Raw genomic sequence first — 12,333 nt, 5'->3', positions numbered from 1 at the left:
GAATGGAAAAAGGAATGTGGTGGGAGTCTGGGTGCATTGTCTGAGGACACACAAGAAATTTGTGGCATTCAAGTGAGCCAGCTATTGGCACCTGTGGAGGGGGGTGTGCTGATTTCAGTGACTCTTCCCCAAGAAGCCAACTCAATGATATGTGAATTATCAGCTGTCACCCAAGTGTCCCTTCACAGTGACATTATCATTCATCAGCTCCTGGTAGAGTGCGTCCACAGTGACTTTGCAGGGAAAAAACCCTATCTTTTGTGCTAAATGATATTCTGCTGTATTTTGCACAAAGCAGGAGGTATCAGACCATCTAACAAAAAGGGAAGTGATGGAAAACCACTTAGTAATACTGTCAGGATACATTTGATACCAAGCAAACCCCATTTCTCTCAGGTTATTGACTAATTCAGCCCAACCAAAGCACACACAAACTGCTGGGCTGCATCAGCATGTTTGGGGTTGGCACTTGCCACGGTAGGAATATTAGCCTTCACAGAGTAGGTAATTTGGCAGGAGACTGTAAACTACTGTATCTCATGGCAGCCACTGAGGAAGGATTCTCTATTTTGACACCAGCTCTGCTACCAAGAGAGAGCACTACAAATACCAATGAGAGCACAAATTGCCACTAATAAATTGTCCTGAAGGAGTTTCACTTTTTGTTCCTGGGAAATTATTATCATTAGCTGGGGAAAATGAGAAGGAGAGTTACATGCCTTTGCTAAGGCCACAGAGGTAGGTAACAGCGTAACCAAATTCCTGTGTCTTGTTTGCAGAGATTCCACTGGGTCTCTTTGCATCCTCTTCACATATGCTCCACAGCATCAAGACTGGGGACTAGATGGATCCTATAGGTGAACTTTGCAAAATAGAGAGTATCAGGTATTACTTAAATTCTATCAGGCTGGGGAAGGAGAAACAGGGAATGGAAGAAAAACATGATATGCTTTCCTCAAGAGTGGTAGGGCAGTGACTACAAATGGAAAATGGTGAATTTTCCTTTGCAATGTCCATAAATCTGGACTCCCTTCCTTTACCCCCCACACCCTCTTGGGAGCATCTGCTGAATTGTAGCTCCCTTGACATGGCCTTCAGAGCAGTGTGTGGCTTTCAGCCACAGTGTTTCTAGCTCTCTTTGGGATACAAACTTTGGGCTTCATTCAAGAAAGCACTTAGGCATGTGTAATTCTTTAAATTTCAATGTGACTATTCATGAGCATAGAGTTAGCACATATTTAATTGCCTTCCTGAAGATGAGCCAAAATAGAGAGAATCCCAGGAGTGCAGGGGGAAAAAACTTAGTTTTCATTGCATTAATAGAGATTGTTGCTCCACTTAGAAACATTTGCAAATGGTTTGGGAAGGTTTGGGACTTCCAGCATGCACATCTCTAGAGGGTAAAGCAGGCAACCAACCCTACCACAAATGTGATGAGGATCGCTGCTGTCTGCAACCACCCCAAAGGGGACAACTCACATGAGAATTGATACTTTTCTAATTTTTTTTACATGTCTGCCCAACAAGGCTCATGTCCAATGCTCTCCCTATCTATTTTTGAATTTGCCAGTTTTTATTAATTTTTATTAAGAGGTTTTCCTCTTAGGAAAACCTCTGGATTTAAACTATTCAATTGTGTAAGTAAAAATAGAAAAGAAAACTTTTTAAGTTCCTAATTTTTAAGACTCTGCTTTCCATTTTAAAAATAACTCAAAAATGATCAGAAGAAAACCATTCTTTTTATGCTAACTAAAACATGGTAACAAAATAGAGGCACAAGACCAGTAAGGATGGTGCATTTTCTCCTAAATCCCACATACCTCCTCTGCATTCAAATGAAATAGTTATCGAGTGGGAAAACCCATGAAAAACTTTAGTATTTAGCACCAGTTCTCAGCCAAATACCCCTTCTACTTTTCAAAAATGGCTCTAAGACCTGATGTGAGTTGTCAGTGAGTAGCAGGAGTTTCCATTTGGTTTTTCAATTGTAAATAGTGAACATCTGAAATGGAGATGAAATTGAAAAGATGAAGCATTTTTCTAAGATCTACATCCATTTATCCATTATGGTGGATACCTCCACATCTATGATGAGGATCATCTGGTCTTAGAATAGATGTCTCTTAGATGACTAATTGAGGCTGAGAGATCGTTGCTTAATTTTCAAACTCCAGTTTGCAGCACTGGCAGCAAGCAAGAAAAATCTCCCTTGCTCAGGATCACTTTGAGTGGTAGCTTGGCCCAGGCCAGCGGTGACCTGTTTGCAGGGATTAGCACAGTGACTGCTCCTGGAGGCTCACGGAGTTTGGGGTGCAGTCAGCTGTGGCAAGGCTTCCCCCCTCGTCACCAGGGTTATTTTCACTGGCTCGCAGTGCGAGGTGGTGGAGGAAGGAGGCGAACCAGGACACAGAGCGTGCGTGCCCTGCTTGGGGCAGCATCAGATGAGCCTGCTCAGCACTCCGGGGAGGAGGGCGGGTGTCTGGCCTCTGCAGCGGGCTGGAGAGGGCTTGTGGTTGATGCCTTGGTAGCATGAGACTCCTAGGGCTAAGTCCTCTTTCTGCGGAGAGAGACACAGCCTGGGATGGGGCTCTTCCTCTCCCACGGCACTGCAGGGGACATGTGGAATGGCTGGGATGTGCTGGAGTCTTGGCATAGTGCCTGTGTATCCCCCCTCTCCTGTCCTCTCTGCAGATGTGCTGCTCTTCATAATGAAAAGGCTCCTTCACCTAGAGGATCCCGGGCCATTCCCAATTTTGCAAGGGGCAGAACTCTTTGGGACAAAAGGGTGAAAGCCGATTAAGCCACAGTCCTTCTCTGTGCTGTAGGAAATGGGGTCAGTGTGCACAGGAGCGTGGGGCTGCTGATGCTATGCAGCAAAGCACATTGCTGATTTTGCAATGCACTTCTCTGCCCGAGGTGACACGGGAATGTCTCCCTGATGGAGGCCACAAGAGCGCTTTTGAAAGACACATGAGAGAATGCCAAAGGTAATTTCTACTTTAGCTGTTTCTGAGGAGGATGGCCAGAAAGGGCAAAGCACAAAGGCGTACTCACAGTCACACACAAGAACATTTTGTTATGTTGTATGTGAGGATGGTGATCGTGATGGAGAGAGGTAATGGAAAGTTTGCCCAGGAAAATGGCAATTCTAAAGCAAAGCTGTCTTGTGCAAAGGAAATACACTACAACTGAAAGGGCTATTTTCCAATTAGAAAACCTTGATGGTTCACTTTGCTTTTTTTTTTTTTTTTTTTTTTTTAAAAGCTTATTTCTAAATATAAAGCCGTGCTTATAGTGGCACCTAGTGGCTACTGTGCTTATGGAGTTCTCTCCAGGATGGCTGCAAGGTTAGGGCCCTTGGCAATACCAACCTTTGTGTCCAAGGTTAACTTTCCAGTATTTTTCTTGTGCTGACACTTTTTATTAGAATATTGTCTGATGGACCAATGAAAAGATCAAGACTAAAGTCTGAGGAGTCCTAGACTTCAGGGTGAGTGTTGGGTTAGAGTGTCTTAAAAAAATAGGTGAAGTCCCTGATTCAGATTTTTGCTTTATTTCAGAATTACAGAGGACAACTTTAAACAGAAAAAAAATTAGGGTGGTTCATACTGATGAAAGCTCTAAGTTCCTATTTTATGTGAACTTTTAGTGTGTTAGGAAAGGGAAATCTACATGGACAGGTTTACTAAAGGGCATGTGAGCTAGCTTCTGGCTGTGACCCTCCTCACATTCCCTAGGATCCACTCAGTGGGACAGAGTCAGGGCATTTGGTGAGAGATGGGCTGTGCCTTCTTCTCCTACTAGTGAACACTCGTAGTAGGACACTGACAACCAGGCTGCTGATAAAATGACCCAGTAAATGCTCTCAAGAGACTAATCTTGTAGGAGAAATCTTCCCACAAGACAGAAGGAAGGAAGAGAGAGGTCAGTGTGACCCCATGCCTGTAGTCCAGCTGCTGTCTCCTGTTCCTGTCCTCCATCTGCAGCCACCTGACATGGAGGGGACACTCTCCCGCCTCTCCTCTGGGCTGTCTGCTGGCCCTGCCATCAGAGCAACCTGCTCCTGACCCAGCTTCCCTGCTCCTGCCACCCCAGCTCTCCTCAGTCCTCCAGCCTGCCAGCTCCTCACTGCTCACAGCTCCTGGCATTTCTTTACCTCCCTCTCAACCTGCTCCCCAGCTGTGTTCGTCAGTTCCTAGTTCTGTGGATATCACCAATAAAATATTAGGGTTTTGATGAGTTTTCCCAGTTTTCCAAGTGCAGGTTCCTCTTCTGTTGGAACTCAAAATGTCTCTCAGACATTTTTAGAGGTTCCAGGCCTTGGTCAGAAGCATTTTAGATCCTGGCAGGCAGCTGGAAACAGCTGTGATTTTGAGTTTGAGCCATGGAATGAGTTACCAACTTTGAAGATGGAGCAAGCAGTCACAAAAGGTTAGATAGTATAGTAAAAGTAGTTACAAAACAGAGGGGAATTTTTTTTAGTATTGTACAGGGGGGTTTTAGCATCTGTACAGGGGGTTTTTACTTTGTACATGGGGGTCAAAAGTTCTAAGATGGAGGAAAGTGGGCTGATCCTGTTCTTCCTCCTTCTTCCTTGCCTCCATGTTCTTGGTGATGTTGGCACTCACAGATTGGTTTAGAGTAGAAAAGCACTTTGTAATATAGGTAGTAGGTATTGGGGGAAAACTGTAAACATGTGATACGTAATATATCATATAAAAGATAGCAGCAGCCCTGGGCGGGGAGAGAGAAGAAGAAGACAGCAGACAGAGAGGATGTCAGGGTGTGTGTGCCTCTGCCCGGGCCGCTGACCAAGCAGCCACAGCCCGAGAAGACAATCTTTTAGATAACTCACAATAAACTGCCTTGAGACTGAACAAGAGGCTGCAGAGTTTTTCTTTGGAAGCACGGGTTGGAGGAGAGACTTTTCCACCACATGAGACCCCAGACCAAGGCCGGGGTTCTCACACTCTTCTGGTTTATCTGTCTTTGCACTACCTGGTCTCTCCACTTGCATTGAGACCTACACCAGGAATTTCAGCTCCTCCTTTGGCCCAAGATTGTCTCTTCCCCTGTGGCACTTCCTGCTGTCCCTTTCTGCAGAGCTCAGCAGGTTTTGCTAAGAAAAGCAGTGAGCTCTGCTGTGAGCTGGCATCTCTCCTGTTTGACCCACTCTTCCTTTTACATGAGCACAGCTTTGACTAACACAGATATTCTGGGGATTACAACTTTTCCTCCTGTGAAGGTCAGACAGTGTAGCTGTGCCTCTGCTACAAAGCTCCAGCAGCCAAGGAACAGGGCCTTGAGCAGGGGTATGTCATGCTCTGTATGGTTAATTAGCAAGGTCTTGATGCACTAGAACTCCCTTCAGTGCTGAGGCATGCTCCAGGAATATTCCTAGCTGACAGCAACAACAGGACTAGTTTACCCAGGTGCTGTGAGAGGGTGGGTGCTGGACTCTGAAAGCAGTCTCAGGCACATTTTATTTACTAAGGTAGCTGTAATTAGTCTGATCAATGCTGTTATGATGAATGACTCACTCATCAGCCAGAAGATGAAACAATTCCTCACTGAATAGCTCTCTGCTCCTTTCCTCTCAGCAAACAAGGGCTGTACTGGCATGGCTGTGCACCTCCCATGAGACCTGCCCTTCCCTGACATGCCTATCAAAACTGTGTCACATTTGGGGAAGCGTTGAGATAAACTCACAGCAGAAACAACCACCAAGGAGCTTTAGACTCTTCATTCTTTCTTCAGAGATTCCCAGGTAACTGTGAGGTGAGAGGACGATCACCTCATACCTGCTCTGTGTCTGGCGTGGCTCCCCAAGCATCCCCCTCTGGCCAGTCTCAGACTGGATGTGCCCTCGATGGCTGCTCCTCTTTGCTTGCCCTGTATGCAGCCACAAAAGCAAGGCTAAGGACAAGAGCACTAAGGGAAATGCTTTCTTTAGTGTGAGGACAGATAGAATCACACATAATAAATGTTAATGTTAAAACAAGTCAGACAACAACGTTGGGGAAGACTCATATGCTCATATGCTGCAAAAGCCCAAGGGAGTTTTTTCTTATGTGCATACCTTATATTGTAAAGTATGAAATATTGTAGCTAATGAGTCCCATTTACCTGAGATGTTAATACATCCACATCCTGTGCCACTTTATCTTTTGACATTTTAGAGCTTCCTTTTTTTTTAATGGAAGCCATAATTTTCTTGAGTATATTATAATGAATTCATTTCAACACCTAAAAGCTCAGCTATAGTTTAATTGTGACATAGATATTGACAATATGAAATCTGATTTTGCATTGCAAATGCCCGTCTATTAGCAGAATATTGTAAATTTGAATTGGACTCTGGAACAGCAGCTGTTTATTCAGTTCTCAGGTTTCTTGCGGTTTGTGGTTTCTTGTGGTTTAAACACTTGCAGGGTGTAGACACTAACGAGAGCACTGAATTGTTTATGGTGATCTTTGAAGCAGAATTGCAGATTTGTTATGAATTTTTGCCAGGCCAGCAGAAACATATTAACCTCTCCTTATGCAAAGTCCCACATGCAGAGTAACCTCTCTAATCCAGCACTTTGGGACCATGACATCATGCAGGTCAGTGAGAGTTTATGCTGCTACTCTACAGCAGCTGGTCACATCCTTTCCTCTGATCTCTTATCTGGAGGATGGGCTTTCCCCCAGAATACACCATTCTGGCATTAAGCACAAAACACCAACAAAACAACAACTTCCAAAATTTTTGTAGTGCTCACAGCAGAAGCCCAAGTAAGAGCACTGGATAAAGCAGCAGGTCAGTGGTCATCTCAGCAACTCATGATCTAGCTTTGTAAAGCCAGCTCTGCACTGGGACTGAATGAAGGGATCCTCCACATAGGAAACATGTAATTGTCAAAACAATATTGCCCTGCGGAGGAACAGGAAAATTATTCTCAGAAGCCTTTTCAACCCAATTCTTGATGACATACCTTCTTCCTTTAGGTACCTAGCAAAAGGGAGCCCTCTAGAGTAAGTGTCATGTGGAAAGATCTTGGTTTCCAGATGCTTTGCAGTTGGTTTCATTTTGTGCTTCAGCAGCTGTGAAGGTTCATGGAACATGGTGATTTATGTTGCAACCTCCAGCTTAAGGAAAGCACAAGCTGCTCACATGGACCTGGGACATCCTGCCAGAAGAAAGATCCTGTCATCTGTGCCCTGTTTCCCTAAGCATCCATCAAAGACTTATGTATCAAAGGCTGGAAGGGTTGGGAGACCACTGTACTACTGCCTCAGACTGGCCATTCTCATGCTCCCTGAAATGAACAGGTGAATGAATGCTAGGGAGTAAACACCCCTCTTACCATTCTAGCTTTCACCTTTTGCACTTCTTTCACAGCTGCTGACGTCCCATGTAAATGCAATGCTTCTCCTTTTCCCATTGTTATCCATCATTGTGCATTGGCTCCCAGTCTCACCTACCTATGTGCTGCCAGTACCGCAGCACAGTAGGTGACATGACACAGGTGTCATGTCCTATTTATTTCCTTTTTCTGTAATGACCATGCCTTTTCCTTCCCCTGCTCTCAGGCTCCTCCAACAAACCAGCAAACCCAAACTGCTCATCTTGTGTTAGCTGCAGTGGGGGGGAGGAGCAGAAGGGCAGGAAGAGAAGTGTCAGCATGGTATCAGTGGTGGGCCAATGAGAGAGATAAAGGAGGATAAAGAGACAGCTAGAAGGAGTGGGATGAAAATTGAAAGTAGAACTTCAGCCCTAGCAAATCAAGTGACTTCTGGTTTATGTATGATCTCTTCCATGTTGTTGACTGAATTCTAGACTCAGACCTGCTCTGTTCCTGTGACAGCAACCCCAAGGACAGGAGGGTGCAACAAAACTCTCAGTGCCCAGTAGAATGGACATCCTTCAAAGGGGACGTGGCAGACCTTGGCCAGCTACAGCCCTCCTGAGCTGACTCACCATCCCACCCATCCCAGAGGCACCACATCTGATGGGCCCCGCAGCTTCCTGACATCTCCTCAGTACAGAATTACTGCTGTGCAAGGCTAACAATACTCCCTCCATTCCCCATGCCATCTGGGCTAAAGCACAGGTAAATTACAGGCCTGCACCAAAAATTACTGGGTGTAACTCCCTGGCCTGAGTTGAAAGGATGATAGACCTGAGGATTGCAGATCTTCCTTGTGAGCCTGGGAAACCATGAATTGCCTTGTGGAGCCTGTGGCTTTACACAGTATTGCAAAGTCGTCTCTTTTTCCAGTCCCTTTTGTTTACAACCCCAGTGGCAGTGCTTTCACCATCTCAGTCAGCTGCATAGCTAAAGGGTTACACGTCTGTCTGTTCTCTGGTCTTTCTTTCTAACCTAGAAACAGCATAGACAGTAAGAAATTCTTGCTCAGAAATTACTGTCAGGGAGGCAGTGTAATGCATTTTGATTTTAATGGGATTTCCCATTTCTTCTTGTTCAACTCTCACAACAAAGTAACAGAAACAAGCAACTTTTCCTTGGGTGCCAGCCTGTGGTGGCTTCTCCAACACGTGTGGCAGCTTGGCCTTAGGCTTCCACCAGGACTGAGTTCTCTGCACAGTGCCTGGCTGCAGGCAATGAAATATGTGAGCGAATGAAGTTGTTTGGGTGAGAAAGACATGATAACTTTTGTTATTGCTGTCCTTTTTAGTATTGGACTAGAACAAGGGTAGCAACAGCAAAATGAATTTCCATTTCTTTCTAAATCAGATGCCATAGCAGAATCAGAGATAGTTATGTGAAAGCTTCCTCTCAGAATTCACTGCTGCACTGGAGTGGGCTTTAGATTTCCATGTTTTAGTTTCTCTAAAATTTTTATCCAGTTTTGTACTGGCTTAACTTGGGAGACATCCCTGTGCCAGTATGCCCCTCTGCTCTCCTCTGGGGTCCCTGGTGAGTGCCATGGGCTAAGCCAGTCGTGCTTCGCCCTCTGCAGGGATGCATCTCCTGTCACTCCTCACTCTCCCATCTGACTGAATTTCTGAGCTGCATCCTGGTTAACACACTCCAGGGGGACTCCAGGCATGGGAACACGGCTCACAGGAGCTGGAAGTGCTCCACTGGTACAGCTTATAATGAGATCCATCTGGAAGAGAAGGCAAAGAGAGCACTGACTGGCAGGGCAAAACATTTTCAGGAGTTGTCATTTGGCACAGTGCCCTTACCTTCCCCTGATGGGAACAGCCTGTCTTCATCAGAGAAGCATGAAGGCTTCATCTTGAGTCATCAATGGCATCAGTCTCCAAAAATACTTTCCTGCTGCTGGCACAGCCCTGGTTATTAGGTCAAGCACATTCAATACCCAGTAAGTAATACAGGAGTTTGGCTGTGACACATACTGATTGCAAAAGGCTTCACCTGATGAAGAATTGCTCAATTAATTAATGAGTTGCTCTGAAGGAGCAGAGAGTGGCAAAAGATCAGATTTTGAGATATTGGCTGCCACTTCTGGAGTGACAAAAATCAGAACATAAAATGGTGTACACAGAAAGTTAGACTGTTTCCAACCAGTGTCCTTGTCTCTGAACCAGAATGGGAGGGTCAGGTGTGACTGTCTATTCTTTCAAAAAGGTCTTTCCATCCCAGCAAGCTCCATGTTCCCAACACTTATGTTCCTTTTTATCCAAATACTCTTCTGGAGGAAAATACTTTAAAAAGGATTTGGGAAAAAACCCATCCAATAACAATACACCACCAAGCAGAAACTTTGGGACCTCACTTAGGACAACATTTCTACTGCTTCCTGAATTTGTGAGGCTTGCTTCCCATGGCAGTGGGGCATCACTGTAATGCCTAGCTAGGTAGGGATGATGCCACTTGCAAATTAGCATCAACCACTGTATTACAAAAATTGGTTTGCCAGATGCTCATACAGATGTTGTAGCTCTAGAGCATTTAAAGAGGCAAAGTGTAACTCAACAGCTCCAAATTGGCTTTTAGAGGAGGAAGCACTGTGCTTAAGGATCACCACGAAAAGCAGCATAAGCAACTCTTCCGAACAAGCAATGCTGCTACACCTCATGATGCTTTAGCCTCCTGTGGTGCCAGATGTAGCTAGTGTTTTACTATTTCTTCCTTCAAATAGCAGTGCTCAGGGGGGATAAACTTTACTTAACCTAATTAATTTTAATCACAGCTTTCAAATCTCATACTGTGCAAAGAATTACAAATTGGAATACATTAATAGAAGCCGTGGTTTATGCTGCAAGCTAATCGGGAAGTATGCATTTACATTTTCTGCATGAGTTTGCAATTATCATTAAAATAAAATTCAGTTATGTCCTTTTAAATTACTAAAATGTGAAGAACAGATTGAACTGGTCCCATTTGTTGTAGAAAATTACTTGAAAATGGACTAGATTTCAAAGAATTAAATGATTCTTAGTGAATAAGAGGTTTTAGAAAATTATTTCCAGTCGTCTAGAGTTAAGGTGCTTCCAGGCATTCTGGTTTAAACAATCTTTCTTTAAAAATAATAGATTGCCTACCTACCTGCTTCAGTATAGGTGCATGGAAGGAACAGAGAGAGTTCTCCCATGAAGCCTTGGCTATATCCCCTTTTATGAGTAAACAAGAGAAGCATCTCATCTGACCACATGCAAAATATAACTCCAAAATACCACAGTACTGAGAACTAGGTTAGGAAATTTTCTTCCTAGTGGGGAGGTTCCTTTTCTTGTTGTGAAAGAGGGGTGGGTTGGGAATCAAAATACCTCCAAGTACTAAATGAAGCATCTCTGGATTATCTTTACAAGCATACAACTGCTCCATGTGTCTTTAAAATTGTAATTCTGGTGGAAGCAGGCAAAAACTTTTACAAATACCCAATGATTTAAGAGCCTGTCTCATTTAAAAAGAAAAAATACATGCACTTGGAAGACTGATCCCTCTGGCCGCTGATGGCAACCAGGGCCCATTCCCCAGTGCCTGGCTGTGAGATCACTGGACTGCTTTTCAGTAATGCCCACTCTTGTAGCTGGAAAGTTAGGTGTCAAATTTCTGTGGTCTGTGTCACCCCAAGGCCAAGGGCACCAATGAGGACAGAAGAAATAATAATAATGAGGCCCTGGCTCTGCTGATACATTTGCCTAAAGACCTGGATTTTTTTTAAATGGGATTGTTGCTCCATATAAAAATGGTTTGGCCGACTGGAACTCGTCTTCAAAAGCAAATTGATCTTTTAGGAACGCAAGTCCCATCCACTTCAGTGAAATGTTGGTTTCAGGGGGCCAAACACTCTGCTGAGCATGGAGCTCAGATCCCTGAGTCATTCAGTTCTTTGAGAAAGTGTTATCTCATTAGAAATGGTCTCATTTGCTAGAAAAGTTGAATTGCTATGCCAGGAACATTGTCCTGAGGAAAGTATAGGGGTGCAGTCTGACAATGTCCAAAGCTGGTTTTAATATAAAGCTTTATGTCATAGTGATGATGTTCAAGAGAGTACAGCAATGTTTGTATTTATTTTCTGGCATAACCATGCTGCTGCAATTTTCTTTTTCTTTAAATTCAAAATAATGTAAAATGAGCAGTGGAAACTCTAGAGGGAAAACCACAGTGTCATCATAGTTTGTACAGACATAGAAACAGTTTATTCTTTTGTATAGCAAAAAGGTCAAATGTGTGGCTTTGAGGAAAACACAAGCAGATGTATCTATTATAGATGATAACCTTTAACTAAGTTGTAAGCTCCATGCTTATTAAATAATTGATATTACATCAGAACTTCAGGAAAACCTTGTTTAACATGCTGAGTTAAAAAAAATGGTTTGTCATAATACTTTTTCCTAAAACATAATATAAAGAACAAACACTGACACAGAGACCAACAGGATGGAACACTTCCATATTATTAAACAGATCACTGTATGTAAAATAGCACTAAACCTCACTAAAATCTCTGGAAGAGGAAAATTAATCATGTTTTCATGGTGAAATATCACTGCAAACTTGTATTTGCAAGAGGAAGTTTGCCAAGGGTTTATACTCTTTAAAAATGCAGCCTAAATGCTCTGTAGAGTGCTCATAACCACAGAATGATATAAGTAGCTTTAAAGGAAATGATGAGCTGATTCTTAACTGATGTAAATCACCAGAGCTCTGCTAGAGTAAATGGAAATTTATTCAATGGACAATTTTAATTTTAAATAAGATACAGATTGCAGATCCACCAAACTAGTTTCCATATACTTTCTTTAAATTGCAATGAGAAAAGGAAAATTCACTTTTCCACCCTTCCAGTTTCCATAGGTGACTGTGAGACTGTGTGCTCATTTGGCAGAAGGAAATGTAAAAACACACTTCA

Source organism: Lonchura striata, chromosome 3 (assembly GCF_046129695.1).
Source record: "Lonchura striata isolate bLonStr1 chromosome 3, bLonStr1.mat, whole genome shotgun sequence".
Classification (NCBI taxonomy): Eukaryota; Metazoa; Chordata; class Aves; order Passeriformes; family Estrildidae; genus Lonchura; species Lonchura striata.
The sequence above is the reverse complement of the archived record's forward strand: the minus strand, read 5'-3'. Positions refer to the sequence as shown.